The following is a 22,791-nucleotide window of genomic DNA, read 5'->3' on the forward strand; positions in this document are numbered from 1 at the left end:
GTAACCCTTTGAAAACTTTTAATGACAACTTGCCTGAATATGCCACCAACACTCAATATTTAACAAGGGAAGCGTTGGCCTAGAGGGAAAGGTATCTGCCTCTCAACCCAGGGTTCGAGCCCTACCCAGGTCACGACCATGTTTCTTCATATGACACAAATTCTGGTTGATTCAAGGAAGCGGGCTCTAATGTTATCAAAATAAGTTGTAAGAACTTGTTTCACTAAGAAGCTTAATCAAATATGGTTAAACTAACATTTAACAAGGCCTTATAATCTTTGCATCCACAGAGTTTTGCTGCCAACCCTGAAGAATCAGACTGCAGGCTGCTGACCAGGCACAAGGGTCAGATTTGTATATTAAAATTACCTTAAATAACCAATGGTCTTTTCCAAACTCGGCTCAGGGCAAGTCCACTTTAAAAGTGAACAGTGTACGTAAATCTCAGAGTACAATAATGCAATGTTCGTCAGATGATACATGTATTTCAAACCAAATACCACAGACGGTTGTATATTTTTTTTGCAACAAGAGACATGCGGTCTCTAAAAATCTTAATAATTCAACTGCATATTTTAATCAGGCAAAAATAAACAGAAATTACCAAGAGAAATAAAATGGCAAACAAAAAATTTTTGACAGCCGATTGATCACGATCAAACAATTTCGCTTCTCGTAAGAAAACTGAATTAACTCCGTCTCTCTGTATATTTAAGGTAAAACAATTTTCGAACAACTTGACATAAAAGGTAATTACTGTATCTAAACAATGACAATCAATTATCATTCGTTATGTTACGACGGCAAATTCTTGTGCAACTTTTCAAAATGTTAAGATGACAAATCTATTTATTATTACAAATCATTGTCACTTTTCCTTAATAATGTTAAGTCATCTTTTATCCGTCTGCTTTTTTTGTCTTTGCCTACTTCACCATTTTTTTTTTCACTTTTACGTCTCCTTTATCAATGCGTCAACAATTAGCAAAAAAAAAATTGAAAGAAATTAAATGATATTTTTAAAAGAAATAGAATTATCCTATTTATTTAACAGATTATAAATTACAAGCATAGAAAAAACTTTATTAATTGCAATGATTCACAGAGGGAATAATTATAGATAAAATGTACATGCAAACAAAATGGCTATATATATCTACAGCTACATCTATAAGCAAAGCATTTTGGCAAGATCATGATGGCGTCTTCTGGTAGATAGTTATTTTTGTACATCCTTTTCATCCTGTGTGGTCCTTCCTCCTTTAATGCTGTTATTTTCATCACCATGGTAACATAATGGGCTGGTTTCCATGAAAATTTCACAACCAGTCACATTTTGTATTCTACATGGCACAATTTATCTTCTGATGACCTTGACCTCAGCTGACCTTAAACTTTGTATTCTTGCAATGATAGGCTTTCATTTATTGTATCTTCTTGTAAATTTATTCAATGATTACATATTTATTTATTTTAAGTCTTGCACTGGTGACTGGCCCAACAAACTTTTTTCCTTGGACAATGAAATATCTGAATGCATTGTTTTAATTGTTTTTTAAGCCTATTTATGAAGTGCTCTGTTCCTAATATATCACATGTACAGTGGTTTTCCATTTAATTTAATATTTCCATTTCTCCGAAGCTTTTCCATCATAATCTTTCAGTCTTTGTACTGTCATTTTATGCCCTCATATTTTGACATCCACAATCTATTGTCTCAGCATAATACATCATTTCCTTTGTCCCCGCAGTCTCAACTGTATCTCCCAATGTTTGCCTTATAATTCTTCATGATGAACAATCACCATTCATCAAATGTTGCTTTACCTTGTGTCCATGTATAATTAAGTAACCCTCGCTTATTTATTTTCCAATCCTTTTTGTAAACCCTTCGTAAACCTGTTAATTTAACCTGCTGGAACCGAAAGTGATTTCAGCCTTTGTCACCAGTATAGAGCCAGGCCAGCCTGAACATCAGTGCAATCTGACCAAGGTCTATACTGTTGGCTGACAAAACCCTTTAAATTTTCATATTGATATTCCCAATTTTGATAATAGTTAGTTCCAAAACTGAAAGTTGGACAAGTCCAAATATGGAATTCCGCAGGTTATGGGTTAAGTAGATAATTAATTTGCAAAAGAAGTTATATAACATGATAATTAACATATGGTAGCTTTTCAAACTGCATTAAGATGAAGACATTCTTACATAAGTGATTCAAGAAAATTGAGACAAAAGACATAAGTGATCGTTTTGACACCACTTATTCAAGAAATAACATGAATGTGTATCCATTAGTATCTTAATTCAAGAAGGAAAATGTGTGACATATAACTAATTCAAATAAAGTTCAAATGTTCAAGGAAATCTATTTTCATATATATACATGTAATCAATGTAAGAGTGATTCCAATTGTCAACCATACATGTGAACTTTTTTCAATGAACAAGAGGGAGATTTTTCTTCAAAAAGGAGTTTTTAGAATATGCAAAAAACAAAGAAGGAAATTCTGACATCAAAAATAGGGAGATTTCTTTAATTTGTGAAAATACCCCTAATTTTTAGAAAAATCTTTGAAAATATGGCTGAAAAAAGTGGGAGTCTACCGCCCAAAGTGGGAGAGTTCACATGTCAATAAAGAAATGAAATAAGATCAAACATTTTAATGTAAATACATTTATATTGTCAACTCAGTGCAATAATGAATTAACTCCTTATATAATTTAATAGGAGTTAACTCGTTACTACACTAATGTGATGATATATATATAATATTAAACTTACAGGGCAGTGCTTTACAATATTATCTTTATACTAATACTCTAAAATCTACTTGAAACAGAATAAGATTTGCTTGATTTACAACTTAGAAGAAACAAGAAGAGCATTGTTCTAGCTCATGCTGTGATAGCTTTTACAATCAAGCAAGCCACTTGACATTTCACCTATCACTATACATCCCAACTCTTTTCAAACAACATTATCTTGACATGATTATACAAACAGGATTGTTTATTTGTTTATTATGCACTTTGTTGTCACAATAACATTTTTAATTGATCTTAACTACTCAAAGAATCAGAAAAGTGTTAGGGATTTTCACTACAGTAGGGAAAAAAAGATCCCAAATAAAATTACCGGTATGCTCTAATCATAGGAACTCTGGAACAGGACCGCATATTGCGGCGCATAAATCCGGATCCGTACCGGCTTTACAAATTGTTTGTCCGACCTTTGAATATCTTTTCATATTATGCGAGCGGGTGGTCTTTAATTATCTAATCTCAATTTAATATAATCTGCACATTTAAAAATCAGTCAAATTTACGGTATATTGAAAAAAGAAAAGGAGTGACATCCGCCATTTGCCGCAACGTTCGGCGTAAGTTATCACCCTTGATATGCTTGATTTTTGTTTTAATTTTTCCAGTACTCTCTTTATGTCACTCAATACATGGGAATCTTTCACATTTCCTAATAAGGAATACCAGACAAGTGCCTTGAATATTTATCTATTGATCATGTTTTAATATTCCTTTTTTTCAGTTAGGCAAAATCTATTAGACCATATTACTAAAGTGTCTGTTTTCTCCATGTAAACAAATCATAACACGAATACGCCCGTTATAATACCGACGATACATGTCAAACACTAGTACATGTCAACACATGTAAACAATAAACCGTTACGATACCTGATAGTTGACAACGATAACGGGAACAAAATTCTGAAAACATAGTAATCAAGTGTAGCCAAAGGGGGAATACTCATGCCGAACGTTGCGGCAAATGGCGGATGTCACTCCTTGTCTTTTTTTACAATACCGTAAAATTTGACCAGTTTTAAAAGTAACAGATTGGGTTCAAGTGATAATATATTGTTTGAGGCCATATGCTCGGAAAATACTTAAAGATAATTAGATGAAGCAGAAACGTTTTTAAAAACCGTTACACGATCGAAAATATGCGCCGCAATCTGCGGTCCCGTTCTCGAGTTCCTATGGCTCTAATAGTCTTCTTTATGACTTTGAAATATCAATAAGCATCTAATGACCATGAAGTCCATATATGATCATAGTCCTGAGGATGCTTATTAATTTATTACTCATTTAGATAAAGTGTCATCATCTTTATGTTTCCTGACATATTAAAAGTTGTTTTTTTGCATAATTATTTCAGCTACTCTGCATTAATTATAACATAGGCTTTCCACATCATCATTATTGTATAATTAACAAAGGTGTGAAACAGGGAAAACCATTTTGCCCCAAACACAACCTTATACTCATTAGCAATCGCAAAGTAATTTGACCAACGTACATCATACATCAGAACGTGTTTACTTGTCGCAAAGACCGTCTTAAATGTCATTCAAACTCCCTTTGAGAGCAAATTAAACCACTTGTCCTCAAATCACCCCAAAGAGCACAAAGTCACAAAATCGGACCTTATTCCATTTCAATTTTATAAATTGCCTGAACTAACATAAATCTGAACTTTAAAGTTTATTGACTAAACTACAGTCAGTTCAATGAAATATCTGTCAATAAAAGGGCTTCAGGTAATAATAAAATTTGAGAGACGGACAATGATCAAAAGTGAAATGTCATCAAGTGATCAAATCACAATGTACGGCCAGTGTTTAATGAAAGCTGACAAAGTGTTTAAACTGTGTACAAAATCCCAAAGGGGAATACCAGTGTTATTAAGCTAGTGGCCTTAGATGACCAGTTCAAACATATCTCTGCCAGGTACAAACAAAATGAATACAATCCATCATATAAGTTGACCGCTCAGCTCACGTGTTGTGTATAGAAGTCACTTTCCTCTAAACCTTTAATACTTTATAACAACTCTCTGTTCCAGTTTAGGACATAATAGAACAGTTTTCAGATCTGATATTATAATTATGGTTGAAAAAATCAAAAAAATCTTTACAGACAAAATAGCGAAAAACATGGATAATTTTGCTACAGTGATATTCATGAGGACCATCCCTCTGTAAAGTTTTAACCTGTAGTACGTATGACCACCCTTTGATCCTTACCAACTAAACCCTTAACAACTATTAAATCACAAATATACTTCAAAAATAACAATCCCTCTATAACAACCACCTCTCTATAATGAGCATCCTCATATAATGACCAGATTTTGTATTTTATCCAACCTCTTTTACAACTGCCCTTTATAAGGAAGACACCTCTATTAAAACCACATCAAAATTTGTTATCACCCTTCTATCATGATTACCTCTCAAAAATGACCATCCCTTTATCATGACCACCCTTCTATAACAATCACTCCTTTTTAATCACCACCCAATCTGCTGACACCCCTCTTAAAGACACAAACATTGTATATAACAACCCATTGCTTATACTATGACTTTGACAGAACGATGACCACACTAATTTATCAAAATAATAACAAAATATAAAGAAATCACAATTGTCCATTAAGACGATGACAGTAAAGAAGACAATTTAGATTATCAGCTTTATTAATCAGACCTACTAGCATCAATATTGCCTTATCTCCTTAGATATCATTGTAGTCAAGGCAACAGTATGTGACACATGAAAAAAAATTTCCTTAGGAAGTTTTACATTTTATAACATTAATGTACTAAAAAAACTACTCTAAAACATATATAACCATTTTAGTTTTTGCACAATTAAAAAAAAATGAAATATCAATCTTGAATATCAATTTGTCACGAAATTAAAAGAAATAAAAGTACATGTGACAATTTTGTCAATAATGCTGTTCGTTTGCAGAATCTTACTTTACTGTTTGTTCTTTAATATCATCTTCATGACAATCTTCTTACCCCAGAGAGCCATATAAAACTTTTTTAATGTGGGCAATACAAAATAAAATTGGTACATTAAAATAAGAAGCTTTACGTTTTTAGAGTACGGGCAGTAATATAACAAATGGGTATGACTTATTTGTTTGATATAGGCACCTGATACCCGATAGAAACACTGTATCAGAATCAACAAATGTGGCACTTGAATGTAACAAAAACGTTATTTCTTCGCTTTATAATAAACGCCGTGCATGACCGACTCTATTAACATCTCAAAGCCGAAATTAATTTGAAATTTTCATCCTCTTTTTTCATACTTCGCACTTTATTAATATCGCGCCATGATTTATTGAATCAAACTTACAATAGAAATACCTGAGAAATAAATGTAAAACCCCACAACGGCTTTTAACGACCAAACTTTTCTAGCTTTTAAAGTTTAATTCTAAACATAAACGAACCTAAAACACTGTTCAGTCATTTTAACAAGAGTGATTTTCGATTAAAATTTCTTGAAAAATCGCATGGACTTCATGAATTAATACAACTATATTATTACACTCTTTATCAAAGTTTAAAAAAAAGATACACTATTTAATACAAGAAAGATATAAAACTGATTGTCCGACTTTATCACATTGCGACATCTGACTTACTAAAAGGTATGGGTGTTTTATTTCAGCTTTTTCGGTCATTAACAGATGATAACCTCAGATACTATTAAAAGCATACTACAGCTCTTTGTTTGTGCGTATGATGCGCCTGATTAACTACAGTGTCATTTCGGTCAACGAGATTACTGCCTGAACGGTCAAGCACCTGACAGTAGACAAAGGAATACCTGCTGACCAGCACACTTTAGAATTAATTTCCACGCTGTTTGAGGTAGACTGATAGGGGACAAAATTAAAGTAATATCGGACCGCAAAAGTCGATGTCTAATATAGCAACACAGCCAGGTAATTTCTAGAGAAATTAAAGCCGTATTATTGCTATAAAAGCTCATTTATTGTCTTATAAATTAATCTGCAGAATTAATTTTAACAATGTCATGCTGAAATTCTGCTGTGAACACTTGCCACGACGTCCTGTAAGGACGATTTATTGCAAAATGTGCCTCTTTGATATAAATAAATCCATTGCAAACCACAAAATCCTCATTTTTATTGTCATATCTTTGGTATTAAACTGCATTAAATTATAATTAACACTAACAAGATCATGAAAAGCATAATGGTCAATTTGTTTTAAAGCGAGTTGTTTTCCTACAATGTACAAAAATATCAAATTGTTTCCTGAAATTAACCATACATCGATCGACATACAGGGGAAAAAAGGGGCAATGGCCAGCTTTACTTCTGCATTTATTGCAATAGTTATAGGTAATATAAATGACAATGTTCTTTTTGCAAGTGACTGCTTCAGTAACTATGCTTGATTCAGCAAAAGCTATGATTGATGATAAAGTTGACAACAATATGACTGATAAAGTGGGGTTATTTGGTTAAAGGTGGTCAAGGAACATCAACAAACTCAAGTTTGCCATTTACTGACTCATATAGATTTATACAACACACCTGTTCTTCCTCTAACCCCTAAGAAAGATGTTTTCCCCCACCTTTACCATTTCATTGGTTTAAACCCTTATCTTATGAAATTGATGCATTATGGACTTTTCTTGCTTTTAATACGGAATTATTCTTTGGTAATGAGGGACTTTAAATTATAGGTTTTGAAATCAAAGTGTCACACCCTAGCAACAAAATTTTTAGTCGGAATGTCATAATGCACGGACCCACATGCTGCCATTTACCAAATCTTTATTGCCAAAGGCAAAGCATTAATTTACTCCAACAATCTCAAATATTTAAGGACTCGATTTTTTTGTAACTTTATCAAATCATAATTTTATACAAAAATTGAAATTAAAATTATGAAGCAAAATCTTAATCAACGTAACAGGCACAGTGACATGGTACTCAACAAAAACCTCTTGATTATATCATGTACGAGAGCCAAATCTTATTAAAAAGTGTTTGAGCCGTGTCATGACAAAACCAACATAGTGGGTTTGCGACCAGCATGGATCCAAACCAAAACTGCGCATCTGCCCAGTCTGATCAGGATCCATGCTGTTCGCTATCAGTTTCTCTACTTGTAATAGGGTTTGTAAGCAAACAGCATGGATCCTGATCAGACTGCGCAGATGCGCAGGCTGGTCTGGATCCATGCTGGTCGCAAACGCACTATGTTGGTTTTGTCATGACACGGCTCATTTGAATATAGACAAATTTCAGTGAATCAACATCAAGTCCTGTCTACTTGTATTCTAGCATTTTAAGAATAAAGTTAGAACAAAAAAGATCTAAAGTACTTTTTTAATAGTGAAATTAAAAAAGTTTGCATCTTTCTTGAAAAAAATAAAAAAATTCAGTCTGTTTTCCAAGGGTATAATTTAAAGTGCTTTTATACATTAGCAAATAAAATGCACTAACAAAATTTATCACACTCCATAAAATTCATATAAATGTTTCAAATTTGGAAAAAGTGACATATAGTTATAAATTCAAAATTTTTTTTTTTTGACATTATGGATGTGGTTTCAACAGGAGACTAATTTTGATGCATGATAGCATCGAAATATATCATCCGAAACTAACAGTGTCTATAAAATTTACATTTAAGTGACTGTCACCCCTTGAGTCACTTAACCAACCATGCATGATTTTGTACCTTTAATATATTTAATATATTTGGCGGCAAAGTATATTTCCCCTTTTAAGGCCAAGTTACGAATATAAATTATTAACATTAATTTTTCGTGTATTGCACAAGAAAATGTAAATTTTCAAGCTAAGAATATAAAATATGAAGAACTAAATTGTTAAATTTCAGAGATTTAAGCTGAATTTTAAATTGCATCTAGTGAGTAAGGCAACATTAACACCAACTCACAAATTTTTCAGATTTCTTGCAATTTAGGTCCTCCCACATGTAGCAAAAACTGGGGAAAATAATAAATTTCCTATTTTCAAGTGGGCCGTTTAACAATGAATTGATACACATCTGTAATGATCTGACTTTTATGAAACTTTTTGCAGGGTTCTTTTAATATAATAGAAACAGTTAACCTCATATCAAACAATCCGAATAGCAGAATACAGCTTTTCTTATGCCCTTTTAAAAGTCACAAATGTTACTTGATATTAGAGAATTAGACATGATCAATTTCATCAACCTGTCCTTTTTCCTACTGGAGCATATGGAATGCTTCACGATAAATGATCCACTATGAACCATTTTAAACCACCCTGACAATACCCCTATTCATATCAACAACCATGCAGTCCATTATTTTGCAAATTTGTTAAGTCTAATACCAAGAAGTCAATGGTAACCCCACTGTTAGCAATATTAAACCAACTTGGTTATTTGAAATACAAGATGGGGGGTTGTAAATAAACTTCTAGACTAGATTACAAAAAATAAAAACACCTGGTTCTTTTTTAACCTTTTGAAGACCAGTCTGAAATATCAAGCTATAGATTGGCTGTTAACAAATACAATTTTGAAAAGGACCAATCATGACAAAGCATTTTCAGACTGGTACACACGTTTTGCTAAAAAAACCTCTAATGGCAAAAACCTTTAAAAAAACTTAAGTTGATATATCAATGACAATATATTATATCAAAAATTGACAAGTGACAATTAGAAAACAATGTTTCAAACCAGTTGTTTCAAAATTAATCTTGTCATATGAAGTCTAACATTTCAAAGGCATCATTTCAGATACAATTATTTTCCATTTCTATTATTTTGACATCATACTGTCTTCTTATAATCTACTCAGAGAATGTTATTCTATTTATAAAGTTCATCATATAGAAAGGTTATATATGATATATTACACAGCAGATCCTTTCTTTAAATGCATGATTCTATAAATAATTAGATTAATATCTCTCAAATACAAGATATCAATTTATAAATGAATTGTGTAATGATGCAATAACTGTCATGTTATATTCTTTGCTGTAACTTTAACGAGACAAATTTCTATGATAGGAAACCTACAAGGAAACAAAGACGCCCTCTGCTGGCACAACTATCTATTTCCAGCCAGGTGTCATGTGATACTCTACAACCATTGTGATTATACTGATGTGTTATTTTCAAGAAACTTTTCAAAAGAATTTTAATTTAATCTCTATATACAGAAAATAATATGAAACTTGATATTTCAAGGAAGAAAATCTTTAGATATTATTAAATACCAAGTCTTAAAAGCTGTGTAACATAAAGAAATTCAAAGCAATAAGGAACAGCATCTAAGGAAAGACCAAGACACAATTACAAAGAATATTCTTGTTCTCTTGTGTACAAAATGTCATTTCTGGGGCCTGGTTAAATCTATTCTCATACTAACTTTGTTTTATGTCTCACTAACTATTAAATTAAAAAAGAAAAATTATTTCATGTTACAGAAACAAAATAAACAGTCAAGTAAAGTTTTAATAAACATAAAATTAATGAAAATAAGTGTTTTAATAAAAAAAAATTATTGACCTTCAATAGCAACAATATTTCCTGGAAAAGGTATTTAATATATCTTTGGAAAATGTATTCCTCCAACAAATTGTATTGAACTCGTATTGCAAAACCCAGGTGAAAATTTGGAATCAAGTCAGACGAAATGATGCACTTAAACAAACCAACCACCTGATATATTTGTACAGGGAAAACAAATACAAAACTTTCTCAGAAAACTGTTATGTGATACCCAATTGTAAAAATAGACTGCGAAGAGCTTTCAAAAGAATTTTGAAAGAGTAACCTGTTAAATGCCAGGAGAAAATAAAGACAATTTCAACTTTCAATATTAATAGAAATTTTCTGGTCACAGAAGAAAGCCAAACAAAAACTTTAAACCATAATCTAAAATGGACTTGTGAAATATGGACAAAACTTTATGGAAAATTTCAAAAAATGTTCTGAATGTAGCAAACAGTGCAGACCATGATCAGACGTGATATGAATGACTGCCGGCTGATCTTGGGTGTGCACAGTTGGTTGCAAGGGCAGAATCACTTGCCACTGAGGCAGGAAATGAGACTTGAGTCCAGCGCAGCTGCCTCAGGTATAACAGGTGACAATGTTGAACACTGACATACTTAAATATTAAACAAATTGTGAGGATGTTTCACAGGAAGTTAATTTAAAGCCTCTTTAAGTTAAGCATAAGAAATTTTGATACTTTTTTAAGGCAGGTACTGACAATCTTGATAAAATCAGTGACTTGGCTATACCACAAGAAATTTAAATTATAAACTCTGTGTGGGCCAAATTGTCTTTCGAGCTTAAAATAGCATGCATATTTTTAAGGCGATGTGAAACCCAGTAAACCATGGTGATTTTTGTCCCACTCAAGACTTTTATACAAAGATTGTCAAAACACACAGGGTCTTCCTTGTTAGTTTTATGGCTAGATATTTATATTAACATTGGAGATGAAACTAGGTGATAAAAAGCACGTTTTATACAGAGATTGGGATACTTTATAAAAGCCGTGGCATCTCATTCCCATCGTGAAACAAGATCTTGTGTATAACATTGACAAAAAAACATGATACAGACTAAAATACGCTGAAAATTTTTCTTCATAACCTTATATATATATTATTTACTATCATACAAACTTAAATAACTCTAAAAATCATCAAGGCTAAATGCAAAACTGTTGTATTTTAGTCAAACTCAAAGAACATGTTACGACAATTTACTGAAATTTAAGCTGTACTCAATAAAAATCATCAATCAAATAATATAATTATTATGACATCAACGATGCTTTTATTGGTAATGGATTTAGAAAGATAGCATTATAATTCAGAATTCTATGATATCGAAAAATTTCAAAACGAAAGTTTAAATTCATTGAAAAAGAGGATTTAATTTAACGGGTAGACAAATATTTGCTCATCGGTCAGACTGATACCCTAGGAATGGCACATTGTTCTAAATATTGTTAAACATTTCCCCGTTGTCAAGGAAGAAATGTTCTTCCATGTATTACCACTATAAAAGATGAGCAATTTTGAACAAATATAACTTTCATAGCTCTTGATGTACTTTGATCATTTCACACAAAACTTTATAACTTAAATGTCTAGTTTTTTTACTTATATCAAATTAATAAAAAGTTCCTGGTTCAAAAGCCAAATGAAATTCTTTCTCTTTTCCTAGCAACAAACAAACATTCTTGCTTTTTTTTCAACGAACAAAGATTCTTCATATTCCTGTATAAGGTTCGGCTTAACTATTTCATAATAATCACAATTAAATTAAAATAAAAAATAAGATCAACAATTTTTAGTAGGGACACTTTCATTTCATTTGTGTACAAAAATGCGACGCTTATTTTAGAATGCAAGGTTATCTAAAAAGATTGATATTAATTACCGCCGAAGAGGGTCTAATTTAACGCCTAATTCAACGGCTCCGATATCTGCGTGCATTCAGTAGCCTAAGTACAATAGTGCAACACTTAAATTTCTTTTTAATTTGCCACTTTGCAATAACGTACACAGCTAGTCCATGAAATACGAACAGTCGTAACCAAGTATCTTATCAGCTGTACTTTTCACAAAAAATCTTATCTAAAAACTTAAAGTTTGATCCTCAGATTATCCCCTTCATGCTTAAATTATAAGCTATTTATCATAACAAAAAATGTACAGTGCAGTTTTAAAAATGCATATAATTTATGCCCATTGCAAAAGAACACTTACAGAATGATAGAAAGGATCAACTTTAATGAGAAATATAAATGTTCAACCCTTATGTACATAACAAAAAACCTTACTTCAATCAGAGAGAAAATAAGAATCCCTAAAGAACGTCCAAAAATACAAAATTGAAAACATTATAGGCTCGATTTGATTAAGCCAGTTCATGGATGGTACTGTCAAGTGCAAATAACCGTCCACGCCCCCTAGATATGGAACATTCAATTTGTAGCAATTACTTTCTTAGTATAACCTTTTATGAAAGATACAATGAAAATTGAAGGTCAATTATAAGCTTAAGTCTTACTAAATAAGCTAAAATCATTTGACAATTAACTATTTTCAAAGGATTCATTTACTGTTTTGCTTGTTGAAAGATTGGGCGTGGTCTTTCCTCATTATGCAAATAAATGATGCAATAGGTGCAAAAACTGTGAATTTCTTAAGAAAACAAAATGTTGACAATTATAATTCTTAAATCTCTGTCATAGACAACTTAATACAACTTTGTAGGGCAAATTTTGTACATTTTTGCCAAGCATATCTAAAGGAACAAATTATATACATATGTATGTATGTATACATTTTTCCGTCCCATGTATGATATATAATTATCGAGCTAGTGTAATTTTTACCACTTTCTGGAACATAATTAGAGGTAATGTACATATGTGTAGAGGCGGCCTGCGGAAAAACCTATTGATGTTAGATCACTTAAACCATCTGAATTAACAACGGAAGGAAATTCACGTGATATTCATCAGAAATCATACACTATATAACATTCTGAATATTAATAAATTCTTCAGATGTAGAGCATTTCAGAGCACCAAAAAGTCTAGAGCAAAGTCCTTTGGCTTCTATTTTATTCCTTTGGCTTCCATTTATTTCACATAAAGCACTACTGCAAATTGTGAACAGATTGCTTTGTGTTTAGACTATAGGATTGCATCACATTCAACGGCAAGAATAATGTTGGCATGATATAAGGATATATATAAAAAAAACGTTATGATAGGAGCATATTCTGAACAAAAAAAATTATTATGCTTATAACATAAGTTTGAAGAAGACAAACGTGCCGTGGTATGAATATTCATTACCGAACAAAATCAGCATGAATTAATGGGAATAAGCTGTGGTAATAATAACATTGCTTAGGGAACATTCTCATATAATTTTATGTAATTAAACCTTTAAAAAAAATATAATTGTAACTAGATTAATTCCAAAATTTATTGAATGTGCTCGTAATTGAAAAGTAGGAGCCAAAATATGCCATGGCAGTGTACCAAAAATGCTGGGCTCTTTATTGAAGTTGCCCATTTATCTTTAATTAACTGCTAAGATTCTTTATTAAGAGTTTAGTTTCAACATAATTATACTATCATTAACATATCATCATGATTATCAAGCTAAAATAAATTAAATTTTGAAGAAGAAAAAACAAAGAAAAAGGGTTACATTATAAGTTACCTAGTCAAAGTGGGTCATTTTCAGAGACTTCAATTACATTGTGGTTTCAAGGCGAAACTTACTATTACTTTATCAAAAATGTTCTTAATGTATATAGTGTTTGAAACAGTAACTATAGAAGGGTTCTCAATATGTTATGTCTTAAAATAAACTCAATTTTCATATTGTGTAACAAATGTACAAAAAAAAATTCATAAAGGTCAAAACTAAGTCAGATATGTCTTACAGGATAATGGACTCAATTTCAACACCAGCACAAACATCATAATCATTAATGACAAAATTTACTTCCTGGCAACGAAAAAAAGAATATCTATCCGAAAAATTATGCTTTAAGAGTGAAATATGCTATAACAAAGCATATAATTTCCTATGTACTTATTTCATATGATATCAAAGCCGAACGCTTTACTTCCCATAATTAAGTTTTCAAATGAAAAACATAATCATAAAAAGCGAACTTTATTAGCGCTTGAAAGAGCCCATGGTATGAAAAAAATTGCGAGATTATTTTGATACAGTTGTAGCCTTAGATGAAATAACTTTCTTCGTGTTAATCTCCATATTTCAAAGGGCGTATAATTAACTTCTAGGGACTTCCTCGAGCTGGTAAAAAATGATTTTTATCATTAAGAATTAAATCTAAACAATTTTCTAAAATCAGATTATAAAAGTATTAGTTCTGAAGTCACTTGAGCGCTTTCATGTGAATCTCTTTCTTTGAAACGAGAATTATGACGGACAAAAATGCTTGAATTTTAATCCTATGACAGTTGCATGGATATGAATATTTGACTTTGTTCAGGTACAAATTGCTTTTGCAACCATATTCAATGCCCAAGTTATATTCTTTAAAGCTATTTTTGATGCATACAAAACTATCATTAATACATTAATAAGATGTCAATTTGAAGATCTCATTAAAAAGGTCAATGCCATTTCTATAAGTTCAGTGGACAGGAGGTCAATAGATGTGTATATTAAACAAAAATTCACAAAAATTCACAAAAGTTCAAGTATTGTCGGAAAGCAATGTTTAAAAATAAATTTTAAATTCAATGAATATAAATTAATGTTCATTTATCCTTTCAGTTTGTTCTCAGCTTTACGTAAAAATAATTCCGAAATAAATGAAACAGAAATTTCATCAATAGAGTAGCTTCCCTTTAATGTAATTCTATTACCTCCCTTTAGCAACAAAAATATCAATCTTTCTTTGCTTCCTTAGTGATTTTTTCTTTCAATTAAGTCATCTACTTAAGAAAAATTATTATAAAACTACCTATAATTTCTATGACTTAAAAGATCATAAAACTTTTACTCTGAACAAAATTACTATAATTATCCTTTTAACAAGAGAACAATTTGTAATTTCATTTTTCTACACATTATTGGTTGTAACAGTATACCATAACTTCTATGAATTAAACAGTAAATTTTGTTACTGCTAAAGCAAATTGTATGTATAATCAGCTGTAAAATTTAAATTACAATGAAGTACAAGGTTGAAGCCCATATGTAACAGTCACTTAAAGATTTCACCAATTTTATAACGGTAATAAAATTATATTTGTGACAGGACAATACTTGTAAAACTGAGAGGGAAATCTTGCTGTTGCCTGTTGCGTTCGTTTGTTCATTATAAACTTGCGATTGTCGCCCAGTACTTGAACATATCAATGCCATGAAGGACATAATAAACCTAATCTCAACAACTCGAGACTGCGTGTCATTTAAAAGCAAAGATATGTAATTAAGATAGAGTTTGAAAATGTACAAAAAGTTAAAGAAAGAGTGTTTGGATAGACGAGAAAAATATTCGCCCCAATAGCAACGATATATATATAAACAATGTACGTGTGGTGCCCATTCAGTGCGGCATAAAAAAAATGGAAAAACCATATATAAATATTGACTTTATCAAATTAGAGTCAAGTGATTTCATAAAGTTGATAACAATACTATCTTTAAGTTTGAACAGTCCAAACAAAATCTTCAAATGGAAGGTAATGCGGCTTCAACAATGTTTCGTCAGTCGCAATTTAGATTCAATATTTCATATATAGAGATATCAAATACTACTCTACTATATGACACTTTATTAATTAACTTCCATTATGTTAAGAGGCACTTTTAAAAATGAACAGATCATCTGTCTATAGCAATGAAATTACATACTTCACCCTTTTTGTCCAAACAAAAATTGCAGCTAAGTACAAACAGCTTCAAAGTCGCAAAAAAGAACCCAAGGTACCCTGTAATTGTCATGGATAACAATAATATTGGTATTTGTTGCTGCAATACGAATAAAGAATGTCAGAAAACGTAAACCGTCCCTGATTAAAGAGACTAAAAATGTTCGACGGCTTCGATTTGAACTGAATAAATCATGAGCAAAGCAAGTTTCAAGTAATATTAACAAAAGAGAAATCATGACTCCATGAATATTTCATTAAACAACTTGCAACAAGTTTCTGATAAAATAAAAGAATTATTGCCCTAATTTTTGCTGTTTATTTTACAGAACTGGTATGATATTTACAAAATTTAATAAAATTTAAAAAATTAATCCGAAAAATTCTCTTTTTTACTGCCTTGTTTATGGATACAGTGGGTGGAGTATGTAGCAAGAAATCTAAGTTTAAGTAAACCATCCTCTACGAAAAGTAAATATTCACGCACCTTATCTAAAGAACAAAGATATTTGTTTGGCATACAAGTTTCAGTATCCTAAAATATGAACTTAAATGTCAACTTATGGCTAAGTTTACCAAGATTTCAGCAATAAAAATTATGAATCATCTTACAAACAAGTTGATATCAAAGATTACCAATCAGAACCAAATATTTCACAGACCAAATCATGACAGTAAAGTTTTCCGAGTAACCATGGATGTCACCACAACAATCAACAATTAATTATGTAATAATGTAATTCTAGAAAAATTTAGGAATACAATCCCAAATGGTAACAGTAACCAATATACAATGAAAATATCTTCCGATCTGTGAATAAATAGTCCTAAACAGACAGGAATCGATATCCTACGACGGGACTGCACGCTTTGATGCAACGCATCTGTACCCACGTACCAATTAATTAAACAGATAAGATTAGATAAAAAAAGCCTCTGGAATGGCGGATTAAACCATTTCGATGCATAATTCAGGAAAATGACTAACATCTCTGCTAGTAAGATGCACCATTTTTACACGCAAAACGACCATTTCTATCGAACGGTGCAACATTTACCTTATAAGCACCTCATGACAAATACGCTGCCATGGTAACTCGTACCATTTCAATTAGTCACTGATTACTAATTAAAAAACATCAAGGAACAAATTTCCACATGATCGAAAGAAGATGAAGGCCAATTTTTTTTAAATTTTACTATTACAGACTCCAAACCTCACCACAGTCAAACAATATTATAAGACTAACATGTTTGAATTTTTAAACACAACTTATAGAAAACTTGTATTTCACAATGAAATATGTATAGGATTTTAACAGTTTTGAAAAGCTACCATATGTTCATTCTTTGCTCTTGTCAATTTGTAAATACAAAATGAAAGCAAAGTCTTTGTTATTTCTAACTATTGCTTGTTTGAGTTTGAAAGTTATCAATCTTTTATCCAACTCTTACCTGTTTCTTTTATTTCTCCATCAGTTTCAATTTCCTACAGTCCTTTGTTTCAATTTTTTCAAGATCCTTTAGGTTCCATGCTACACTTTTGCCTCCAAAAAAGTGATATACATGTATCCTCAAATTCCATCCATGCTTGTCCTTTCTGAAAATTCCTGAAAACTCCTCACTGTGTTTTTATTTTTTTTTCAAAATTCACAGTTCAATCCATTGTTTTTGTTGCAATAAAAGTCTGTTAATGGTATATACTTGTGAATATTAGAGTTAAACAACAAAATAAAACATGCGTCGGGTACAGTGAATGCAGTGCCAAAGTTGTCTGTCGATCCGTGAAAAGGAAGTTGAATTTTCTGTATTCGAAGTGGTCGAGATCTGCGGACATCTTTACCTGACAGTATTAGATCAGGCGTCCCAGCCTAATGCTATCAAGTAAGATGGCATCAAACCCCGAAAAAATACTCGAACATGATTTTTCCCGCCAAAATGTCACATCGACAGAGTCGCATTTGCAGGTTGGTGTCTATGCTAATATTGTCTATGAAGCCACACAGTGCATAAGTAAAAACAACAGCTATACATACAAAAAGCATCAATAATTATATCGCAAAATAAAACAAAACAAAAAAATTCAAGCCTAAGTTATACAATACATTAGAGAAATATTCAATACTGAGTCATACTTTGTGTAATACATATAAATTTCAAAATCAAAAAAATATTTCTTGTATTTCAACAAAATTTCGCTTGTACGAAATCTAATGATGTACACTTTATCGTAAAAACTAATTTAAATCTTAGTTATTTCATGTACAAAACCTCGTATGAAATTTTCTTACAGAGTATCTTACAGAGTAAAAAACGTTATCACTTATGAATATTATCACAGCTTTCTATGAAAAGTTTTCACGCAGATTTTTCAAAATATGTCACGTTGTCTAGGTACAGACACAGCTGTACGTAAAATTCATCTTACATATGTAAATGACATTAAAATAATGTAAAACAATGTTGATTCATTTACGACATGAAAATCGTTAATATACAAATGCCTTGTAACATTACCATAAGTAGGTTTTTGATTATACTTCACATTCATGTATTTGTAATGAAAGACATGCAAAATAGAAAGGAAAATGTCACGGGCAAAGCGGAGCATGCTTTCATGCAAACACATGCAAAGTAAAGTTGATTAATTATTATTTATAAATTATAATGGTTAAATCTTAATAAATCATGAAATAACGAGAAATTTTGTTTATCATCTGAAAAATTCTGAAAAAAAATTCAGTACATTTTCTATACAAAATTATAAAATTATCTTGATTGAATCATAAAATTAAATTAAATTTAACATTTGATAATAAAAACATTGTTTTTACCTTAAAATACAAAATATATTTAAAATTTGGTTTAAATTAATCCATATTCTTTCATTAAAAAGATAAATTATCAACTGAAATATTAATATGAACAGACAAAAAACACATTATATTTCCATATAGTATATTCACTGTTCAGTACTGATCCTTTCTCCCTTTTAAAACTGTTCGGTTCTCGTTAAAACTGTAAATTTTCACTGAAAAAAAGAAGCCACTTGAGTTTTGTCATAATTCGTTATAAATTTTCAACTGATCAGTGTTCAATTTGACAAACACTTCAACTATCTCCGAACGTTCACATTTCATTTCCTATAATAAAATATTTTGCCAATGACCTTATTTAACCAGTATACTATCAGTGTAATTATACTCCCGGTTTAAAGTTGTGGTTACGAGTCCTTGTTATTCAAGTAAAACCGATTCGTTTCAAAATTATTATGGTACAATGGTTAAACCAGAAGTCACGACTAACAATTTTTGTAGCAGTACGGCTCACTCGATAATAACTTTTCTCCAAAACGACGACTTGCCGAGGTTATTACCTGAGCACATCCTTCACTGTATTGAATCGACAATCGTAACGCAGGTGTAGCAGAATTCAGGGGCAGTAACAAATGTTTCCAAAATAACCAACTGAATGTCATGATGTGTAAATTTCGCATCTTGTCAATACGGTGTTAATAAAAGCTTTTCTTCCTTCAACAACGAATAAACATTATGTTAAATTAATAACCTTACAGTGAGGTACTTCATACCACATATTTCACTGCCCGCCTACGTAAAGAAATCTCGTAACATTTTGTGAATCATTCTTTTTAAAGCAGTGTAGATCTGTTTTTCTTTGTTTTTCACCATACGGTTAAAATATTAAAACTAAAATCTCATCGCAACTCCATAAAAACGTTTCACCTTTCATTATATCTTAAACCATAAAAATATTAAATTACATATTGTTTACAAAAATCCTTTTAGAAAAAAAAATAGATACAGAAAAGAAATAAACTTAGCAGCTTAGGTATCTTTATTAAATTGAAAAATAAGTTTACAATCCAGCATACACTGTCACAGTCTGTATAAAAGTTATCTATGTTACCACTTAAATATTTGTGTATCCATCGACTTAGTTGACGTGTCAACAATTAACATACGGCTTTAAAACACTGGGCGACTACATCCTATTTCAACTTGACTCCACATTTTTGCCGCCCTCACTTCAACTCATGCGTGGAGAGCTAATCATAAGTTAGCATACTGTTAAGTTACCCATGCTGTACTATTTTGGCTTTTCACACATGGTAGTCAAAGCAAAATGTTACAAAAACTCATAACCTATTCAGCCCGTTTATCCAGTTTTTCTACGCTCAGCTAGTTACAGCTATATTTATCAAAATATGCATCTGAATCAATTAATGCAGTCATCACTGGATGAAAGAGTCTCCCCATATAACACGTCAACTTAAAAGTCAATTCCCCAGTATCACAATCTCAATATAGAATCTATTTGATAAGTCCCGAGCCGAATAAATAATAAACATTAAATGCATCATAATTGAGTATATTGCCCGAGGCTACGTTCAATCACTCATACATGGTATTTCTAAACTAGAAACCCAACCAAAATGTATGTAGCAGCTCTAGTTCCACAAGACTGAGTACGAATAATTTCCACGATTGCTTAGTAATACATCACTTTCAAATAAAAACCCCGCATTTATCCCTACAGCTATAAGTAAAATATTAAACGTCACGCCACGCTGGTCATAATGATTTTTTTCTACTTTTCTTGTTTCCTTTGATGAGAAAATACTTCACTCGAAAATTGAGGAGTACTTTTGAAAATCTTGATCGCTCACAGGGCATCGAGTTAAAAATATGGGGGGGAAAAAAGTAATATGTTTAGCAGGGAAGTGTTGGAAGGTTGTAGCATTATGGCTGTATAGATTGATAGGTACATATCTGATGACAGCTGGTTGGGGGCATGTGAGGTCAGCTAAGGTTGAGAGACCTTATTTGACTCCAGTCTGCACTATATAGATGCATAATAAAAATATGACAAGGACCACACTTATATTTATATCACCTACTGTAACATAACCATATTTTTCTTTGTGTTTGGATGTTATATGTCATATGAATAAATATATATATAATTTGTCTGCAGCAACATATTCATGTAAATACTTAATCAGTAATCCTCTCTTTAGACACCCTATTAATGTATATTCTTCATAAAACTGAAGAAAAAAAACAAGATCCTCGACAACCAATAGACTTTGCCATGATTCAGCCATAATTATTAAAAATATAAAAGGATGGACAAATTTTAACCAACCATTTACGTAACACTCCCACCTGTCTATTTTCAAATAATAAACTTTAAAAAATCTTGTGTTTATAATCTATATATTACGCCTTAAGTCCGAATCTACGTAAACAGGTAAAAAAAATCACAATAAATATATTATATCAAATATAATGATGTTGCATCTGTGCCTAACTCCGGAAGAATTCAACTCCTACAACTTTATGGAAAATGAAAGATGTTTACATAATAAATTAACTGAAATGTTTTTCCTTCTATCTTTAAAAATAGTCTTTAATAAATGGAAAAAACTAATGTTTTTTAGGTTTATTGTTGTTTTTTTTTGATGTTTTTTTTTTTGGGGGGGGGGGGGGGGTTCGATTTTACATCAAAATTCCTTCCTTCTGCTTATTCTGGCTATTAAGATAGAAATTGAAAGTTTTTCCAACCAATAAATTTTTAAGTTAAAACGATCTTTTTTAAAAAAAAAACCCACAAAATTACGTACTTATCATTGCACTGCAGATTGAAGACACAACCACAAACATAGAAGGATTGAGCATTTAACAGGATATATATATATATATATAATATGTATATTTGTGTACTTGTTTTTAATCATTAGTGATAAAGGCAACAATCATATCCTTCTTATGAAGAAAAATCATTAAAATATTTCCTGCCGAAGGTCCTGTTTTAATTATTATCAATACAGTGTAACCCCAGCACAGTGTAGCCTACTGTTGAGCAATTTATATATCACCAGTACCAATTGAAGCATTCAACCATAGATTAAACCTCTATAGAAAAACATTTGAGCCGCGTCATGACAAAACCAACATAGTGCGTTTGTGACCAGCATGGATCCAGATCAGCCTGCGCATCCGCGCAGTCTGATCAGGATCCATGCTGTTCGCTTACAAACCCTATTACAAGTAGAGAAACTGATAGCGAACAGCATGGATCCTGATCAGACTGCGCGGATGCGCAGGCTGGTCTGGATCCATGCTGGTCGCAAATCCATTATGTTGGTTTTGTCGTGACGCGGCTCATATATAAGCAACAATGAAAATCTTTGCGTACAACTCTGTAGAGGTTGATTTAATAATGTATCTTAAAAAATCAAAAAGTGCATAAAAAAATTATGATGAAAATTAAAACACATTTAAATCTAACAAGTTTAAAACATCTATAGCAAATTATACTTTCATTTTGTTGGTTTCTTCTATAAAAAAACATTTCTTCGATAAATAATTAGTATCTGAGTATTAAAAAACAAAAGCAAATTTATCGTTTATAAAAAAAAAAAAAGACACATGGATAAAAATGCAGAACAGGGTGATGTCCCTTTATTGCGTTTAAAAAATACTTTCAATAAT

At 31.4% G+C, this 22,791-nt stretch overlaps 1 protein-coding gene across 5 annotated transcripts in view; it reads right to left on the reverse strand.

Moving 5' to 3' along the window:
• Positions 1-22,791, reverse strand: part of LOC132732723 (probable beta-tubulin polyglutamylase) — a 117,195-nt gene that overhangs the window by 67,021 nt on the left and 27,383 nt on the right. Inside the window, exon 1 of one of the 5 annotated variants that reach the window (XM_060719204.1) lies at positions 17,732-18,408. The exons of the other annotated variants lie outside the window; for them this stretch is intronic. The gene's annotated coding sequence lies outside the window, so the exon portion shown is untranslated. Of the gene's footprint in view, positions 1-17,731; positions 18,409-22,791 lie in introns of those variants that run through there. 5 annotated transcript variants of the gene reach the window in all.

The sequence above is a fragment of the Ruditapes philippinarum genome, unplaced genomic scaffold (genome assembly GCF_026571515.1).
Source record: "Ruditapes philippinarum isolate M1 unplaced genomic scaffold, ASM2657151v2 ctg589_1_1_1_1, whole genome shotgun sequence".
Taxonomy (NCBI): Eukaryota; Metazoa; Mollusca; class Bivalvia; order Venerida; family Veneridae; genus Ruditapes; species Ruditapes philippinarum.